The sequence below is a fragment of the Quercus robur genome, chromosome 3, assembly GCF_932294415.1.
Source record: "Quercus robur chromosome 3, dhQueRobu3.1, whole genome shotgun sequence".
Lineage (NCBI taxonomy): Eukaryota > Viridiplantae > Streptophyta > Magnoliopsida > Fagales > Fagaceae > Quercus > Quercus robur.
This window is the reverse complement of record NC_065536.1, coordinates 47,389,647-47,409,570: the sequence shown is the minus strand read 5'-3', so window position 1 is coordinate 47,409,570 and position 19,924 is coordinate 47,389,647. Positions and strand designations below refer to the sequence as shown.

At 34.3% G+C, this 19,924-nt stretch overlaps 1 long non-coding RNA gene across 2 annotated transcripts; it reads left to right on the top strand.

Moving 5' to 3' along the window:
* The first annotated feature begins 15,298 nt into the window (after positions 1-15,298).
* Positions 15,299-18,738, top strand: LOC126718115 (uncharacterized). Of its 2 annotated transcripts, XR_007652832.1 has the most exons (5): positions 15,299-15,446; positions 15,896-15,958; positions 16,670-16,789; positions 17,130-17,245; positions 18,472-18,738. It is a non-coding gene; the product is annotated as an uncharacterized LOC126718115 (long non-coding RNA). The 2 variants fall into 2 exon arrangements; XR_007652833.1 differs by lacking the exon at positions 18,472-18,738 and having other exon boundaries at positions 17,130-17,439.
* The last annotated feature ends 1,186 nt before the right edge of the window (positions 18,739-19,924 follow it).

Sequence of the window (19,924 nt, the reverse complement as noted above, 5' to 3'; positions counted from 1 at the left end):
ATTATTATTATATAATAAAAGTTAGACGGCAGAAATCGTGGTTATGGCGTTATGCTAAACAACTTTACCAAATTCTAGAAATTCTTTTAGAGTTAAAAAAAGAAAAGAAAAATGCCATGTGCTTCTAAAAAGAAAAAAAAAAAAAAATATATATATATATATATATATATAAGTTGGGTTTAAAATTCATTGTTACACAAAGTAACTTCATCAAATTGTAGAAACTTTTTTAAATTTTAAAAAATATATAATTTTTTTATTCTTATCTTCTTTGATCACAATCTAAAATCTTCAATTAATCCTTATTTTTTATTTAAATTATATTACTATATGTAGTGACAAAGTCAATTTTTTTTTCCTAAAGTGGCCAAGCTAAATATAATAAGGTTATTAATTAAAAAAAAAAACTATAACTCAACATCGTTGTGCTGTACATTATTTCATGATGCTAAAATTGATTTTGAACTCAATTTTAAAAACTCTTTTGTGATTTACATAGTAAAAATATCGTTAAAAAATTCATTGTTTAATCTTGACTTCTATATTGAGTAGTAACATCTGAATCTTAAACAAAATTTTTCTTAAAATATACAACAATTGTGAATGATTTCCTCATAGCATTACCATTGAGGAATGCTAATGCCAAATGTAAGGGATATTTGACATTTCAAGCCCCAAAATGTAATGCATCAGGAAATGCTATTGCTAAGTATTGCAAATTTTTTTGTAATAATGCTACAGTGCAATGTAGCACAATTCTAAAAAAAAAAAACTAATATTTTATTGTGATGGTGATTGGGAGAAAGAAAGAATAAATGATGGTGATTGGGGGAAATATTATTTTAATGAGTTGAATAGGAAAATAAAAGTTTGGGATTCTGGAAGTATTGTAAAATGGGATGGTATAATTGATAAAGTAGCTTTTTGGAATGGTAAAATAGAATAGAGTAGCATTTTCTGATGCTAATGCTCTCATATATTACCCACACTTTAAAAACTTAAACTTATAATTTATAATCTAGTTATATTTTTTTTAAAGAAATTGTAAACAATAAAGTGAATAAACTGTATAACATGTACTATTAAAAAAAAAAAAAACCTAAACAACCTATAAACTTAATATAAAATAAAATAGTAGAAGTTGATTATAAATTAAAAAAAAAAAAAAAGAGTAGAAGTTGGGTTTTGCAATGACATCTGAATAGTCTCATCAAAATGATATTTTATCAATTTTCTAAGCCAGTAGTGCAAATTAACTAAAAGCCACTAGCTAAGATCAGGAACTTAGATATTATCACCAACCAATTACGTACAATCAATGGCTAGGGGAAGGGGATCGCAACACTAAATATTTTCACCACCGCGCCTCAGAGAGAAGAAGGAAGAATACAATTGTGGGATTGTGGAATGATGAAGATATTTGGTGTGATAGTAAGGAGGGGATAGTTAGAACAGTCACCAGTTATTTTGAAAATATTTATACTTCCACAAACCCGTCCCGAATGGAAGAGGTGACAAATCTAATTCAGGCAAAGGTGTTCGAGGAGATGAATGGGGAACTCACTAAGGATTTCACAGCAGAGGAGGTCAGAGCAGCTCTTAAGCAAATGCATCCAACCAAAGCACCGGGGCCTGATGGTATGTCTGCTATCTTTTATAAAAAATATTGGGATATTGTTGGTGTTGATGTAACTAATATGGTTTTAAATGTGCTTAATTCAAATGCCTCTTTATCTGATATTAATAATACTTATATTACATTAGTGCCGAAGGTTAAAATGCCCAATAGGATGAAGGATTTTAGACCCATCAGCCTCAGTAATGTAGTGTACAAATTGATATCCAAAGTGCTTGCAAACCGTTTTAAGAAAGTGTTGCCTCAAATAATATCTGAGAATCAAAGTGCCTTCTTATCGGAGAGATTAATTACAGATAATGTGCTTATTGCTTTTGAGTTAATGCACTATTTGGATCATAAGAAGAGTGGCAAGGATGGCTTTATGGTAGTCAAGCTTGACATGAGCAAGGCCTACGACAGGGTTGAATGGGATTTCATGAGAAATGGGTTGGGTGGGTGCTGAACTGTATTACAACAGTAACATATTCTGTTTTGATTAATGGGGAAGCCCATGGTAGAATATCTCTGACTAGGGGTCTTCGACAAGGCGACCCATTATCATCCTATTTGTTTCTTTTATGTATGGAAGCCTTCTCTGCCCTTATTTCTGATGCAAGCAATAGAAATCTTCTCAATGGAGTATCCATATGCAGGGGCTGCCCTAAAGTCACTCACCTATTCTTCGCAGATGATAGTCTGCTTTTTTGTAAGGCTAATAAGGAGGAGGTCAGCAAGTTGGTTGAAATTCTGGGGTGTTTTGAAGCCGCTTTGGGACAAAAAATCAACATGGATAAGTCTTCAATGACCTTTAGCCATAATACTCTAGTTGAAACAAGAGAGGAGGTCCTGGAGGTTTTAGGGCCAATGCAAGAGGTAAGGCAAGGGAAGTATCTTGGTCTTCCATCAGTGATAGGCAAGTCAAAGAATCAAGTCTTCGCAGAAATAAAGGAGAAGGTGGGGAAAAAACTCTCCGGTTGGAAAGAAAGAATGCTATCTGTGGGGGGCAAAGAAATTTTAATTAAAGCAGTCACACAAGCCATCCCTACATATACTATGAGTTGCTTCCAACTCCCTAAGGGCCTATGTGAAGACTTAGAAAGAATGGAGAGCAATTTCTGGTGGGGTCAGAGAGATCAAGAGGCAAAAATGGCTTGGGTCAGTTGGAGGAAAATGTGCAAGTCAAAGTTTGAAGGTGGTATGGGCTTTTGCAACCTACAAGCCTTCAATCTAGCAATGCTTGCGAAGCAAGCATGGCGTATCCTTATCAACCCAAACTCATTGATTGCTAGGATTTACAAGGCCAAGTACTTTCCTCATAGTGACATATTGGGTGCAAAACTTGATTGCAACCCTTCTTATGCTTGCAGAAGCATCTATAACAGCTTGGAGGTTATTAATAGGGGTATAAGGTGGCGGGTTGGAAATGGGAAGATGATTCATATATGGGAGGACAAGTGGCTACCTACTCCTACAACCTACAAGGTTTGCTCCCGCCCACAAGATATTGGTGATTTCCCAATGGTGTCTTCGCTAATTGATGAAGAAACGAGGCACTGGAAAGTGGACATGGTCAGGAGGTTCTTCCTTCCTTTTGAGGCTAACACCATCTTAAACATCCCTCTCAGCTATAATTTTCCGGAAGATAGTATAATCTGGATGGGGAACAAACGAGGCGTATTTTCTGTCAAAAGTGCATATTATGTTGCTCTTTCAGTGGTGGAGAAGGCTGAGGAGAGTGAGAGCTCAAGTGGAGATAGTAGGACTTGCCTATGGAAGAAAATGTGGCAACTCCAGCTTTTGGCCAAGATCAGAATTTTTGCTTGGAAGGCTTGCTTGGATGGGCTGCCTACGAGGCTTAATCTAGCAAAGCGAGGTGTAAAGGTGGGGGCCGAATGTCCACTATGTGAGAAAGCAATGGAAAGTACCAGCCATGCATTAATTTATTGTGCTAAGATATGGGAAGTTTGGTGGAATTGGCAAGATTGTCCAATTAATTTGTTGGTTGGGAATATGTGCCTTGTGGATTTAGCCTTAAAAATTTTGGATGCTGGATCTCCTCTGGATCTTGAAACTTTCTTTGTCACTGCGTGGGCCATTTGGTTTAATAGGAATCAAGCGGTTCATGAGGCTAAATGCAGTCCCCACTCTCATATATGGAATCTTGCAGTGCGCACTCAAGAGGACTATAAGAATGCCATACTGTATAGTCATTTGAAGCAACAGGCTCCAAATGTTGGTTGGGCGGCACCTCCTTCGGGTTTTTATAAGATAAATGTAGATGGTGCCACTGCGGGTTTTGAGGGTCGATCCACTGTGGGTGTGGTTGTTAGAGACAGTAGGGGGATGCTTGTAGCTGTGGCCTGCAAAGTTTTGAATGGAAATTATAGTGCTGCTGTTACAGAAGCCTTTGCAGTGTTTGAAGGAGTTAGGTTGGCCATGGAGTTAGAGCTTCAGCAAGTCATTGTGGAATCTGATTCGGCTGGGGTGGTTGAGGCTTTTAATGAGAGCAACTGCAATGATGAGTTTGGGATGGTTATTCAAGGATCTCTGGAGCTGGTTCGGTCCTTTAGGAGTTGGAAGGTGAGATATCTGAAAAGGGAAGACAACAGAGCGGCGCATGAGCTTGCTTAGTTTGCTAAGGCAGCAGGTTCTTCGCAGCAATGGATAGGAGTGGAGCCGCCTATGATCCGGCAAGTGTTGCTGTTAGATAGGGCCAAAAGTTGAGTTTGTATTGTTCTGTTTATTTTCGTCCCTGTTGCTGTGTTTTCTGTTGTACTCCAATTTCAGATTAATGAAATGCAAGCTCAGTTTCAAAAAAAAAAAAATGCATTCTCAATACTCACTGCAAATTGGCAGAGAGAAAGAGAGAGTCATACAGAGGAGTTGAATAGACGACAAGGGCCAAGGGTTGATTTGCACAGAATCGAGGCTGGTTTAAGCAACACAACGACAAAGAATCACGCTACACAATGAGACTATATCAATTTTGCACAATTTCAACATGCTTTCAGTTTTAGAGGTGTAAGGAGGATATATTTTTGAATGAAATACTGAGAATGGTTAATTTTTTTTTTCTCTTTTTTTATTAATTTGGATGAAAATGTCTTGATTTACATTGAACATGAGATCTAAATAGATTTGGGTTCATTTTTTTGTGACATGGAATTTGGTAAAGTTGTTTCTCTAATTGAATTTTGAGAGATTATAGGCTAAATAAGGGGTTAATTGATATTTTTAAGGGTTCTTTGCATTTTAAAATTTTAGAGAGACCGCTAAAATGGATTTTGGGAGGAATTAATCTTTTTTGAGAAAAAGGTAAGAGGGAATTAATCTAGTATTACTCCTATAATTTTTTTCTCCTCAAAATCTTAGTTGTGGGGGGGGGGGGGGGTGGGGAGAAATTATTAGGTCTGCCAGGAGGACTTTTGATGTGGTCCTCCCTGACCTCTCAACCAATAAAATATTGTTATTTCTGTAAATGTAACATCATCTGGTAATTTTTATTTTTTATTCATTGTGTTGATTAGGAAGTTCACACATACATTTGTATAGATGACATTATCTCATTGGTCAGAGAGGATCACATCAACAATCCTCTCCGTATAAATAATAATTTCGTTGGGGGGGGGGGGAGATCAGTAACATTTTAGATTATTCATGATTTTTTTCACCTATTTATGAAAAATTTAAAAACTCAAGGTGCCTCTTCACACAACATGACCTTTTTTTTTTCTTTGGATTTCTTGTTCACATGCCACTTTTTTTAAGATTTAGACTTCAGCTCAACTGGTAAAGTCTCTAATAGTTGAATAAGAGATTTGAGCTTCAATCTTTACCTACACCAAAAATCGATCGGTGTTTTGGTTTAATAATAAGGAGCTATAAACAGGAGTGGATGCCATAGGTTGAAACTTTCTCAAAAAAGAAAAAAAGAAAAAGAAAAAGACTTTATCTTCACACTTCCACAAATTAGACTAACATTAGACTTTTTGTTCATATCAACTTCTTGAATCCAGAGTGTATATATATCAAATAATTTATAATGAATATCCACTATACTGTTCTTTTTCTTTATTCTTCTCTTCTTCTACTTACAACCTTGCAGGTATGTATTTGTTTACTCTAATTTTTTTTCCATTAAATTGAATAGGTTTTATTATATAGTATATAATGTCTTGATATAAATTTTATGATAAATTGTTCATAACAATTTGATTTTTTTCTTTTCTTTTCAAATTGAAATAGTTTTGGCTAACTATTAGAGTTGTACACTTTGACCTATAAAAGAAGGCAGTTTGTCCATTTAGTTTTATTTATTTATTTATTTTATTAGTCATTAAATATGATTTGAATTTTTATCGATCATTAAATTTTCTAATAAAGAACAATGACAAACAAGAAAAAGGATACACTAAAAATGTAGTGTACAAAGAGGTATTCAACAATCTCCCAAAGATACAAAATTCTCATTAGAACACAATTGGTATGTTATAAAATAATAATTTTTTTTATTTAGGTGTTATCATTTTATATTTGATAGTTATTATACTAATTCAATCTTTTCCCTTTATTATTATAATAATTATTTTTTTTTTTATTATTTATTAGATAAAATATATAGTCTATAAGTTTATGATAAAATCGTGCAACGCATAGCCCTTTAACTAATTTTAGGTAAATTAAAAAAAAAACAGTTTTCCTTTTCACCACATTTCTTCATATTCTATAAAATTAGGCACCACCTCTCCTTACATATATTTTTTTTTGAGATTATATATCAACTTGAGTTTATTTTTTATAGAGTTGAACATGTGCAAAAAGAAAAAAGAAAAAGTGAGAGAGAAATAAAAAAGGAGAGAGATTTTATAAGTAACCTTAAATTTAAAATTTTAAAAATTAATAATTTTACTTAGATAAGTGAAAAAGAGTAGTGGATAACTAGATATTCTTTTAATTACAAGGGATAATCCAGCGGTAGGTCTAGAAATATTTTCTAGGGTATTCATTAAGATAAATTATACGAAATCTAATAAAAAAAAACTTCATATATTGACAAAAAAAAACACGCAAATACAATCTACAAATTTTCTTATTTTGAAATTGTTGCAAAATAGTTTCATTATCAATACTGCAAGCTACATCTCTTTTAAAATTTTAGTTAAATAAATTTTTTCTTGGGCCTTTTCTTTTTGTTTGTAAAGACCTAATACATTGTTAAGAGGACCAAAGTTTAAGGACACAATTTGGTTACAAACTTAGTCGTAGCTTGAGGCTAAATCTCTCATCAAACAAATTAACATGGCTATATATTTTGAAAATATAACAATTGAATTACATGTTCTTTATGTTCTTAAAGCACATGTTAAATTTCAGGCAAATCGGATGTTATTTACCATTCGACCTATAAACTTATTTTTTATATGTAATTTTAAACTACAAAAGCTCAAAATTTTAACATTTGATTGATGACATAGTTATTGATTTTCTTAAATTTTGTAAGTACGGAGGATATAATTTTTTTTTTTTTAATCTAATAGTGGATTTTTCAAAATTCACATCCAATAAAAAAACAATTAAGTGGAGTTGTAACCTTAATTTACATGACTACAATCAAGTTTGTTGCCAAATTTTGTTTAAAGTTAAATTTTGTTTGGCCTCAAAAAATTTAGGGTGGCCTCAAAATTTTTTTTAATGATAAAAAAATCATAAAATTTTTAAATAATAATAATTTTTTTCCAAGTTAGGGTGGTCTTGTGACCACCCGAACACAATGTGGGGCCGCCCCTGTGATAATCTCATAAAAAAAAAAAAACAAAAACTACATGAAAATATAGGATAAGGATAAAAATAGGTTGTGGTATACCTTTGTGTTAGAACCTCTTTCCCCCTCCCTTGTATGTGTGTTTATTTCTCAAAAAAAAAAAGAAGAAGATAAAAATAGATTTTTCTATTAAAAAAAAAATTTAACATGGGTTTTTTTTATAGGAACCTGAGTTATTTATTTATTTATTTATTAACAAACGAACATGGTGATTTTTTTTTTGTTAGAAAATTGAAATAAACATTTTTTTTTTTCTTTTAGATTGATATAGATTTAAAAAACACAAGTTTACACCTTTCTAAAAAAACACTCCTTTTCATGTTGTGTTTTTTCTTTTTCTTTTTTTATTGCTTATGTATCCATTTATATCTATCCTACTTCTTACTCACGTGCGTGCTCATAAATCTATTAATCTTTACAAAAAAATATAAGAGCCTCTAAGTATGCAACCAAAAAAAAAAAAAAAAAAAAAAAGCCTATGAACATACACAATCTAGTTTAATATATATATTTTTTAAGTACTATTAACAGGTGTGATGCAGCGCTCACTTAAAAATTGTTTAATATTAATTCTACCATACTTTTTTCAAACAACTTTTTTTTTTTTTTTTTTTTGAGAATGAACTTGAAACTTTATTGAAATTGGTTGGCTAAATTGGCTAAATCATGTTGAGCTACTGAGAATAAAGGATTGGAGACTTCCTCCATCCAAACTACATAGTCAGAAACATTTATAGAATATCTAGCTAGACTATGTGCTAATTTATTGTCTTCTCTTTTGCAATGAGAGTATAACAATTTTGAATAGAAATTAGAAAAAACTATGGCATCCTGAATTAGAGGCTCCACTAAGGCAATTGTATTACCACCTACCTTCAAGAACTTAATAATCAACTTAGAATTGCCTTCAAGAACCGCTCCACTTATGCCTATTTCATGTCCAAACTCCAGAGCCTGTGCTGCTACAACTGCTTCAATTTCAGCCGGTTGAAGTGCTGGAGATATTAGCTGAGCAAGTGATGCTATGATGGAGCCAATGTGGTCTCGGATAACAACTCTTATGCCACTTTTGTTTTCATTCTTGAAGATTGCTCCGTCGAAAATTATTTTGAAACAACTTGCATTTGGTCGCTTCCATTTCACCCTTGGCCTCGGAATTGTTGGTGGTTTAGGTGGGAGTACAGTAGGAATTCATCTAACTTCTCTTTCGCCTACAATGCGAGCTGGTCTGAGGTGCAGCAAGGTTTGTGGGTGTGAACCTGGTTTTGTTGATGCCATATTCCCCACGTTATCATCATAAATAGCTCTGGGTTGCCTTGATTTTTTAGTATCCATGACACGAGCTCCTTCAAGTTTGTGGCGCTTGTGTTTTGGCGAAAGCTCCACTCTGATGAAGACCATGCTGAGCTGAGTTCACTGCATGACCACAATGCGTGTAATGGACTTTCCTTGTCACTCAAGTATCGTTTGCATAGCGAGTTGTCTGTTATGTGTCGCCTCCTCAGATTTGCTTTTGTAGGAATAGAATCATGACAAGCTCGCCACAAGAAGTTTTTGATCTTATTTGGAACTCGCAAATCCTAGATGCTATGCTCGAATTTTTTGTCTTCAACCTACATTGCCATAGACCCTTCCTCGTCAACCTCATGCTTCAAAAACCGGTATCCAAATTTGCAGGAATATTGCCCACTTTGTGTCCATGGCTAGAAGAGCTTGTCTTTTGTTGGATGTCTCGACAATGAGATTTTCTTAATGAGTTTAGCTTCCTCAGGAGCAAACAGGCCATCAATTACCTCTTCATTCCATGTCCGCTTGTCTTCATTTATCTGAATTTCAACTGTGGCCTCCTCCCACCCCTCCAAAATAGATGATGATACATGGGTAAGGTGCTTGATTGGCAGCCATGTATGTTGCTAAATTTGAACTTTCTACCCGTTGCCTATTCTCCAACAAGCTTCATGTTTAATGATGTCACGACCATGTAGTATGCTTTTCCAAGCGTAAGAACCATGCCTTGATTTAGTAGCCTCTATGATTATGCAATTTGGGAAGAATCAAGGTTTAAAGACCTTATAAAATAGTGAGCTTTTATCCTGCAGTAAATGCCAAGCTTGCTTGGCCAAGAGAGAGTCGTTGTGCAAAGCTAAGTCACGAAAGCCGTTACCACCCTCACCTTTTGATTTTGTCATCTCACCCCATTTTAGCCAATGAATCTTCCGCTTTTCCCCTTGTTGTCCCCACCAAAACTTCCTTATCAACACCTCAATTTCATTACACAATCCCATTGGTAATTTAAAGCACCCCATTGCATAAGTTGGAATGGATTGGATAACTGCCTTAATAAGAACCTCTCTTTCAGCTTGGGAAAGGAGTTTTCCTTCCCAACCCTACAATTTCCTCCATACTCTCTCCTATAAATAATTAAAGCTTACTTTTTTCCTTCTTCCCGTCAAAGATGGCAACCCTAAGTACCTTTCATAGTGGTGGATTTCACGAACCCTAAGAATCCCTTTAATGATCTGTCTGTTTGCTTTAGTAATTGATTTGCTGAAGAATAAAGCTGTCTTCCCCCTATTTATTTTTTGGCTAGAAACTTCTTCATACAAGGATATAATGTCCATGACCTTGCTACATTCTGTGGAGTTGGCCCTACAAAAAAGAAGGCTATCATTTACAAAAAACAAATGGGTTAGTTTGGGTCATTGTTTGCCTTGAAACCATTGATATCGCCATTGCTTGTTGCCTTTTTAATTAGGCCATGTAGGCTCTTAGTGCACAGGCGAAAAAGAAAAGGAGAGAGAGAATCTCCTTGTCTAAAGCCCCTTGAGGGGTGGATCAAGCCTTTTAGTTCTCCATTCACTAGTATTGAGTAAGTGACTATTTTCACAAACACCATGATAAGTCCAATCCATTGTTCACAAAACCCCATTTTTCTCATCAAATTTTCCAAAAACACCCATTCAACCCTATCATAGGCTTTACTCATGTCAAGCTTCAAAGCCATAAACCCAATTGAACTAGAATTATAGTTTTTCATGCAATGTAATGTTTCCAAGGCAATAAGGATATTATCAGTAATGAGGCGACCTTTGGCAAAAGCTATTTGGTGCTTAGTAATGATAGAATTGAGGAATTTTTTTAGCCTATTAACAAGGACTTTAGAGAAAATTTTGTAAAGAACATTGCAAAGACTAATAGGATGATATTTCGACACTAAACTTGGATTTTTCTTTTTTGGGATAAGGGTAACAAAGGTATGATGCACTGGGTGTGGGAGTGTACCTAAGTTCAACCAAGATAGCATCGGGTGTGTAACATCACCCTTAATCATAGGCCAGAAATGCTGGAAGAACAAAGGGGGCATTCCGTTAGGCCTAGGAGCCTTCATTGGTGCCATTTGTTTCAAAGCTTGTACCACTTCCCATTCCTCAAACTTGCACGTCAATTCTTGGTTCATGTCATCTGAGATTACTTGAGGAATTTGGTCTAGGACTTCTTGGTGTAGAGTCAGGTTTGAGGTGGTGAAAAGTTCCTGGTAAAAATTGATGAGAACTCCGGCTATGTCGTTTGGCTCTTCCTTCCAAACTCCCTATTGGTCATTTATTCCTAAGATCACATTTTTCCGGAATCGATGAGAGGCCCGACAATGAAAAAACTTTGTGTTACCATCTCCATTTTCAGCCAAAGAATACGGGAGCGTTGATTCCACATTCTAGTTTCTCGGTCCATCAAAACATTTATCTCACATTTCAATTCTTTGATGTGAATATTGCTACCAGTCCTCAATGCCATGACTTCCTCTTCAATTAGCAAATCTCTCTTTTTTTTTTTTTTTTTTTTTTTTGTTAATTTTTAAATTCTCTTCTAACATTACCAAAAACATTATAATTCCATCATGATAAATCTTTGCCACACTTGTCTATTTTTCCAAGGATTTCTTTATTTGTGTCCATTGCTACACATGACCTCTAAGTTGCTTCAAACACCTCTCCACATCGACTATCTGATAGCCACATCTCATTAAATCAAAAAGGTTTCTTGTAAGATGGAATTTCAATACCTATTGGGTTGATAAGCAAAGGGCAATGATCCAATGAAAGGTAAGGTAGATGGTGAACTCGAGTGCCAGGATACCTCAAGAACCATGGGTTTGTAGCTAGTCCACGGTCAAGTCTCTCCTAAATTGGGTGTCCATCGGTATAATGTTTACTCCACATAAAATTCGGTCCAATGAAGCCCAAGTCCATAAATCCGCATTTATCAAGAACATCCTGGAAGGCTTGCATTTGACTGTGTGCATGAATTGCTCCTCCCACCTTTTCTTCTTGTCTTGTGATTTTGTTGAAATCCCTCGCACACGGCCAAGGCATGTGTGGTTTATCATCAAGGGTTCGAAGCTTGGTCCATGCCTTATGCCTTCTAGTTGTAATCGGTTCGTCATAGAAACTTGTGAAGCGCCACTCCTGTGGGGTATTCTTCTCAACAAGTACATCAACACAAAATTTCAACGAGTCTTCCACTATGATTTGAATATCTTCCTTCCACAACAAAACCAAACCACCACCTCTATTGTCACTTGAAACTAACCATTTATTTCTGAAATCAAAATTACGTAACAATTGATGTAGCCTTGCATCATTTGTCCATGTCTCAGCTAAAAACACAACAGAAGGATCTTTTGCCTGGATGTAAATTCCAAGCTTCCTCATTGTATGTGGGTTTCCAAGTCCATGACAGTTCCAGACTAAGAGACTCATTGTGATGGGCGGGCTGATCATCAGCCTCTGCCAGTGCAATAGGATTAATCTTAATGGAAACCATACGTATTTTGCTTGGTAAACCATTGGGATAAGAGAGCTCCTTAGGAATTCTTTTTGTTGATAGCATCGAATCTACTGTGCTTGCAATTCTATCAATGCTTCTTGATACATCTGGATTGTTCAGTCGTTTCCATGTTCCTTGTTGTTGTGAATTTTTTTTTTTTGTTTTCCAGTTGCTTCTGCATGTAGGGTTGCAAGATTTTTGGACCCCTTACCTTGGCAAACCCTAGCCGTTTCCTTATCTTCCTCATTAATTACGTGGACTGATTGCACGTTCGTTGAAACCTCAAAATTGAGAGTTGACACGACATTTAATTTTGATAGACCCTCATCAATTTCGGCAAGCTTAGAAAGGAAAGAATCATTGTGAAACGGTTCTGTTGGAGTGATAATAGGATTGGATACCTTTTGAGGAGGATTTAAATTTGGAATGAATGGTGGATGAGTGTCAGACCATGCCTCATTAATTGGTATATCAAATTTCTTTAAATCATGATCCAATTCTTCAATTTGATTCACCAATGGCTTTGCATGATTAAGTTGCTGTGCAAAATCAGGGGAGGACTTATTTTTGCCAACTGTAACTGATCCTAATAATTGAATCATTAAAGGTTCCTCTTGATTCTGTTCTACGTCAGACGATACCCTCTGTGGTGGTGGAGCCGTCTTGGTATCCACCTGAGCTTGCCTTAGAGGGATCGAAGCCTTGTGAGTGGAAGTGCTTCCTTTCATCTTCTTAAAAAAAACCTGGAATAGTGACTACGTTTTTTCGTGCTCGACTAGTAGGTGCTGCACATAGCCAAGGTCCAAATTGCTGGTCTTCAACTTTAAGGGAACCTTCATTGTCAAACCAAGCTTCACAGTCCCTATCATCATTGTTGAGACAGCCACACCAGTAGCAAATATTTGGTAGGCTCATTTAAATGAGACCCATTGTTCTTTTCCTTGTCCCATGGACACCATTCTTCCTTGGCTTAGTGGACGAGTGATATCCAAACTAACTCAAACCCTTATAAAACTTCCACCATCCATCTTTGTTTCAGGCTTCTTGATGACCGTACCAACGGTGTTGCAAATCCCTTCCGCTACCTTTTGATTCATGAATCTCACTGGTATGTCGTGTACCTATACCTAAAAGGATGTACGATTGAAAGTCAAGTCATCAACTGGCGTATCCTTGTCATAGCATTGCAACACCATAAGATGTTTGTTAAAGCTCCAAGGCTCATTAGAAAGAATGGCATCAACTTCTAGTTTGTTATCGAAAGTGAAGAGTACTATGTGGTTGCCCATATTTTTAAATTTGATTTTAACTTTAAAACCATTTTTTGATCTCCATAATGGCTTAAAGGTCAAAGCAATAGCTTCCATATTCAAAGCTTGTCTTGTGAAGAATTTGCCAGCAATGATGAATTCTGGCATAGCCATCTCCTCCTCAAGATCGAGGGTTGGCCCTTCTCTGTTTGAAATCGACAAACCATTGCAACAGTTTGTTAGTTCATCCATGACTATAGTGTTTCCCTAACCACCGAAAGAAATAACCACAAACCTTAAGGATAAACTTGTTATTCTAAGGGACAAAGGTGCCTACAAGTAGGGACAAAATATTTTACAGACAACTAAGCCAACTTTTACCCATAGCCGAATCAGTCTTTTTGCAACCATAAAAATATATTTTGACATGCCAACTATTAGTAATGAGACCATATTATCCTTCTCCTATCTCTCCCCAACTTAAAAGTGAAAACAAGTTGTTCTAAACTTTATGGTTTGGCTCCTCTCTCTCTCTCTCTCTCTCTCTCTCTCTCTCACACACACACACACACACACACACACACACACACACACATATGAGCCATGCTAATGAGTGTCCTTAGGAAAATGGTTAAAAATCCATTTTAAGAAAGTTTGACACCACTTTTATGAGAAATGAAAAAAGCTTTCAAAACATTAATTATTTTTTTTTTCTTTTCTCATAAAAACTTTCTTTAAATGGATTGTTAACCATTGCCCTAAGGACATCAATTAGTATTTCCCTATATATATATGTGGGTCCGGTTAATGTATGCCTTTAAGGTACATATTAGTAATTAATTTTAAGAAACTTTTTATGAAAAATTGAAAAAATTGTCAAAAAAATTAATCACTTTTTCACTTTCCCATAAAATTTTTCCTAAAATGGTTTACTAACTTATGTTTAAGAACATACACTAGTAAAACCCTATATATATATATGGGTTGGATTCAAGTTATACCTGGTGTAATTCTAAGCAATGTTAGACCACTCAATATTTTTTAATTGGATGTGAATATTGACAAATCCACTGTTAGATTATATTATCTTCATATATTCTCCATGCTTGCAAACTTTCAAGATGATCAAAGATTAATAGTCATGACATCAATCAATTGTTAAAATTTAAGTTTTTGTAATTTAAAATAATGTATAAAAGATGAGTTTATGAATTAAACGGTAAATAACATCCGATTGATATGAAAATTGGCATGCATGTTAAGAACATATAGAACATGTAATTTAATGGTTGAATTTTTAAAATATTAATTCAATAACAAGTTATAGAGTGATGTAACATTGTTTAGAGTTATAACTGGTGTAACTCTTATAAACTCACATTTTTTTACACCATAAATTTCTAATAGATCTAACGGTTAAAAAAACACCATTAAATATTATTGTTTTCCAACTTATTACCTAATTAATACTAGCATTCTCTCCCTCCTTATTTATTGTTTTCTACCAAATAATATTTTCTTCAACATAATCTAACAAAAAAAATTGAAAAAAAATGTTATTATATATTTATTATTTTATTAATCAATATTAACATACATACAGGTAGCACACGTTCAAATTAAAAAAATTTGTCTACCTATCAAAATAATAATAATAATAAATAAAAACATTTGTTTTATCAAAAAAAAAAAAAAAAAAAAAAATTTGAAACACCTGGCTGCCATGTATGGGTTCACCAATTCCCAAGTGGGGGGCAAAAGGGTAGAAAACTGTAAAATATGGAAGGGCATATTTGGCAGAAGAAGAAGATAAAGAAGAAGCGGGAAGAAGATCAGCTCTCCCAAAGAAGAAGAGGCAAAAGAGATCGGCGTGAGAGAGACCGACGAAACTGATTTTGGGTGCAAGGGATGATCTCAAAACGCAGCGTTTCAGGTTAGGATTTTATTTATTTATTTTTTCCCTCCTCGACAGAGTGATGCCATTAGTGGTATTCGTGATGTGGAGATTGAGCATTTGCTGACTGAATTGCGTTTGCAAGGAACAACTACAAACCCCCACAATGCCATTTTTTTGTAAAGAAAATCTTCCAAACCTTTCAGTTGAAGGAAACAAACAATTTGAAGTTCAATGGAATATGATAATAAGGAAAGAGACATAAATGCTTCTCTTCTGCATCAGTTGTCCATGGTTTATTCTGACAAAACAAAGGATGGTCTCAACTTTCATTTGATTTGAGTTTGTTTAATTGCATTGAAATGTGCTTTTCTTTTGCACCCCATGTGATAATTATTAACTCATTAAAGCATGGTTTGAGCCAAAATCCAAACACACACTTCAGTCCCTTTCTCTTGTTATTCTGATTGAAATTTTCCATTTTATAGGTATTGGAGGAGCCATCAGAAACTCAAATATTCAGGATGCAAGATGGTCTTCAAACTCCCGGGGTTTGTTTCTTATTTATTTTTGTATGAAGCTTCAATCTTATTAAAATGTAACTAACCGAGTGTCTTGGTTAGTTTTAGTTAGGAACCAAGTTCTTGTTTTATTAATTTGTTGAAACCAAGTAGAAGGGCAAAAGCATTTACTGAATGGCACAAGTCAGTTCCAATTCATCAATATGCTGTAGTCCAACTTTAGGACCTTGAAGAAGTTTCAGCTGATGCATATTAAGTGCCTACAATTACCGGTGTGCCCTAGATGCTCCAATGAATTGTACATACAAAACCCTTATGGGTGTTGTGTCAGTTTTCACTCTCAGGGGTGTCTTCTGAAAGCCTGTCTTGTTTGCTGAAGTAGATATCTTGGAGGCTCTGGATGCAAAGTTTGTGCTGGTAGATTTGTCATTTTAAGCAATGATCATAAATTGCAAAAGCAATTCATTTGTTAAAGGAGAAAATATAAGGATAAGCAGCTAGTGGCTGCAATTGAGTGAACCATAAAAGCTTGCTAAGTTTTAAGTTTGTTAGAAGAGTACATATCAGCTAGGTGTTTCAAGGGTTTTGGAGAGAGAGTTTTGGTGGGGGGGGGGGGGGGGGGGGGAGGGGTGTGACAACTTATGGTTTATGACTTCCCTGATACCGTGAGATTTCTCATGGGAGGTGTTGGATGGTTATCAAATGGGCACGAATTGATGTGACATCTGATCATTTTTGCAGGTGAGTAGCCAAAGGCTGTCTATTGGAATGACACCAAAAACATTGAGGCTGAGATGCTATTATCTGTACATGGCTCACCCCTTGGAGTCTACAAAGAAGACAATATGGAAGCCATACATGGTATGAAGAGTATCTATATATTCTCTTGTTCTTCTTACTGGTTCCTTGAAAAAAAAAAATACTTCTCTTGTTCATGTTGTCAACACTGCATTGAGCCCCATGCTTGCTATATTGTTTTTTATTTTTTATTTTTATAAGTAGCTTGCTATATTGTTAAGAAAGTGGAATACCAAATTCACCTTACTGTTTTACATCCTCTACTGTCATGGAGATTTGTTCCCCCTATAAATGTGAATTGAATGGGCTAATTTTATGTATTATAGGGGAATAGTGTGTTCTTAAACTTTGATTATTATCTTAGTTTCTTTCTGATGTGTAAATTGAATCAATTGATGTGCAGAATCAGAAGAGGGTTGACTGGCTTCACTTTTACCATTAACGTGGTTCAAATTTATGCAAATACTTGCAATTTCAAGTCCTTTGGAATGTTTCTCTTTCATTGTGCGAATGACTATTGTAAGTACTGAAATTGTTCTAGTATTATAATGCAGTGTTACCTTTGCAATGATATTCAAGTTAAGAATACTTGTGCATTTCTTGTTTGTATTGGTCCTTGTAATTCTTCTTCATTTGCTCTAATAATAATCACAAAGGAACAATGCTACTCCAATCCGCTGATCATATAACGGGGTCCTGATGAGATTTGTCTATATTTTGATTTTGAATTAGATTCAAGGTAGCAGTTAAGTGGTTTTTCATATTATGTTTGCGGGTTTATGAGATTCAATATTCTCATGGTCCAATTTTCAAAGAATGTGATGTCTGAAATTCTGAATTCATGTTTTACTTTTGGTTTGATTAAGAATCTCTAGATTTCTATAAATGTGAGAATTACATATTTAGCTTATTCGTAAGAATCTTGTGGGACTTATTTATGTTGTTCAATACAACGGGACTGTCATGTAAGAGGTGTCTGTCCAATGGTCCTCTCACCCAAAAAACTACTGTCATTTGTTTCAAATTGAGTCAGGATATTTTAAGAGAGTGGTCCACCTATAGAAACTTACCCACTCACCCAAACCCACACAAAACTCAACGATCCACAACAAGAAGACAACAACCATTTGACCCTTATAGTCGACCAAACAAATACTACCCAAATCAAACACCCAGCTCTTCCATTTGCATTTTTGTAACTTTCGGGCATGAAGAGCCTTGATTCCAACTACTAGGAGTTGATAGCATGAAATTACCATGTGTAACTGAATTATTTTCAAATTAATGAGAAAAGATTTGCTATTGAAATCAAAAGTTACCAAGCATTTGGACTTGAAAACTCCAGATTGCCCACAAATGCCTTCAGTTGAAATTTTGCATAAATGAATCATTCTCAGACACAGAATGAAATGGGTCAATTGCATTCAAAGCTATTATCATCCTTGAACTGTAAAACTTCTATTTGAATGATTTACTCATTGCATTTTATGTTTATGACAAATAAAATGTTTGTTAGCATTTCTGTTAAAACTTAATGAATTTAATCATGATAGTTCAAAACTATTAATGCTTTGACAGAAATCATGTGTATATCTCATGATTAAATTCATTTGGCTTTAATGGAAAATATTAGTAGAATGTTTAATTTGTCACAAATAAAATTCTCAAAGACTTGTTCAAATTGAAAATTCAAGAATGATATTAACACCGAAATCAAAGTTTATGAAATTTGTGAACCTGTGCAGGCTGAAGCAGCTGCAATTCTTTGGGTGTTGCAACTAGCAAAATCAGAAAACACTAAGAGAATTGTAGTGGAGGGTGATGCTAAAAATTATTTTGATGCCATTAAAGATGGTTGGACACATGCTGCGTGGCCTGTCCAAACTCTAATTTGCGATATATTAGCAGGGCTGGCTTAATGTATTTGGAGGCCTAAGGCAAAAATTGATTATCTTATTTTATATGTAAAATTACTACTAATTAACAAAAACTACGTAGAATTTTTTTTTTTTTTAGAAATTTTATAAACAGAAAAAATTTGATAAAATTTTTCATACTTGTTGATATGGTAGATTGATAATAGTAAGTAAAAAAATAGTGTTAGTGGTGGACTTAGATGAGAACTAGTAAAAGTTTGCTAATTAAACTCTTATTATTATTCTTATTTTTTTTAGAAGAAAAACCTTCACAATATTTTTTTTTATAACAAATTCTAGGTTTTAAGTTGCTTTTTTTTTCTTTGAAAATATCACTATAATTATTTTTTTGTCATCAATAATAGATTGTAACAACCTATTACTTAGCATAATTGTAAAAGTGTTGTAAAAAATATTGTGGACGTTGCATTTTTCTCTATTTTTTTATTTGTTTTTCATTTGGTAAAAAAATATTATTTTATTTATTGATTATAAATAACCTTATTGGTTAAAATTTGGGGGTCTTTTTTTTACTTGAGGCCTTAGGCGACCGTATTTCTTGCTCCACTGTTCAGCCGACACTGTATATTAGACCTTGGGAAATCTTTTGTTAGTTGTAATTTTAATTGGGTGAGGATAGAGCTAAGCCAAGTTTGCTGCTTCTTATTGGTCTTCATTTTGTTGTAATAAGTATCTTCTTTCTGCAGCAGTTGTGAAGTGAATGCTTGTAGGAAGGATGCTTCTTTGTTTCTCTTGTTTGAATAATATTCTCGTTTCTTAGAAAAAAAAAGTGTGATATTTTAAGAAACTCCTTAAATAAATATATTCCCAAGATAGGGTGGGAAAAAGTAGACAAAATCCGTCATAATTAACGATATAGACAAAGCTTAGCCAATGACTACAACTCTAATCAATATCTTTTTATTTAATGTGAATTTTGACTAATTTATTAGTAAAAAATATTTTCTTTTTATATCTTCCATACTTGTAGAATTTTCAAAAAATCAAAGATCAATAGCTATATCATTAACCAAATATTTAAATTTCAAGTTTTTGCAGTTTAAAATTATGTATTAAAAGTAAGTTTATGAATTAAATAGTAAATAATATCTAATTGATACAAAATTTGATGTGTGTTAAGAACATAAAGAATATGCAATTCAATGGCTAGATTTTCAAAATATGTAAAAGTTAATTTTTTTAGTGGAAGTTGTAGCCTTTGACTACAACAAAGTTTGTAGCTAAATTTTATCATAACAATATGATTTATCCTAAATTATCA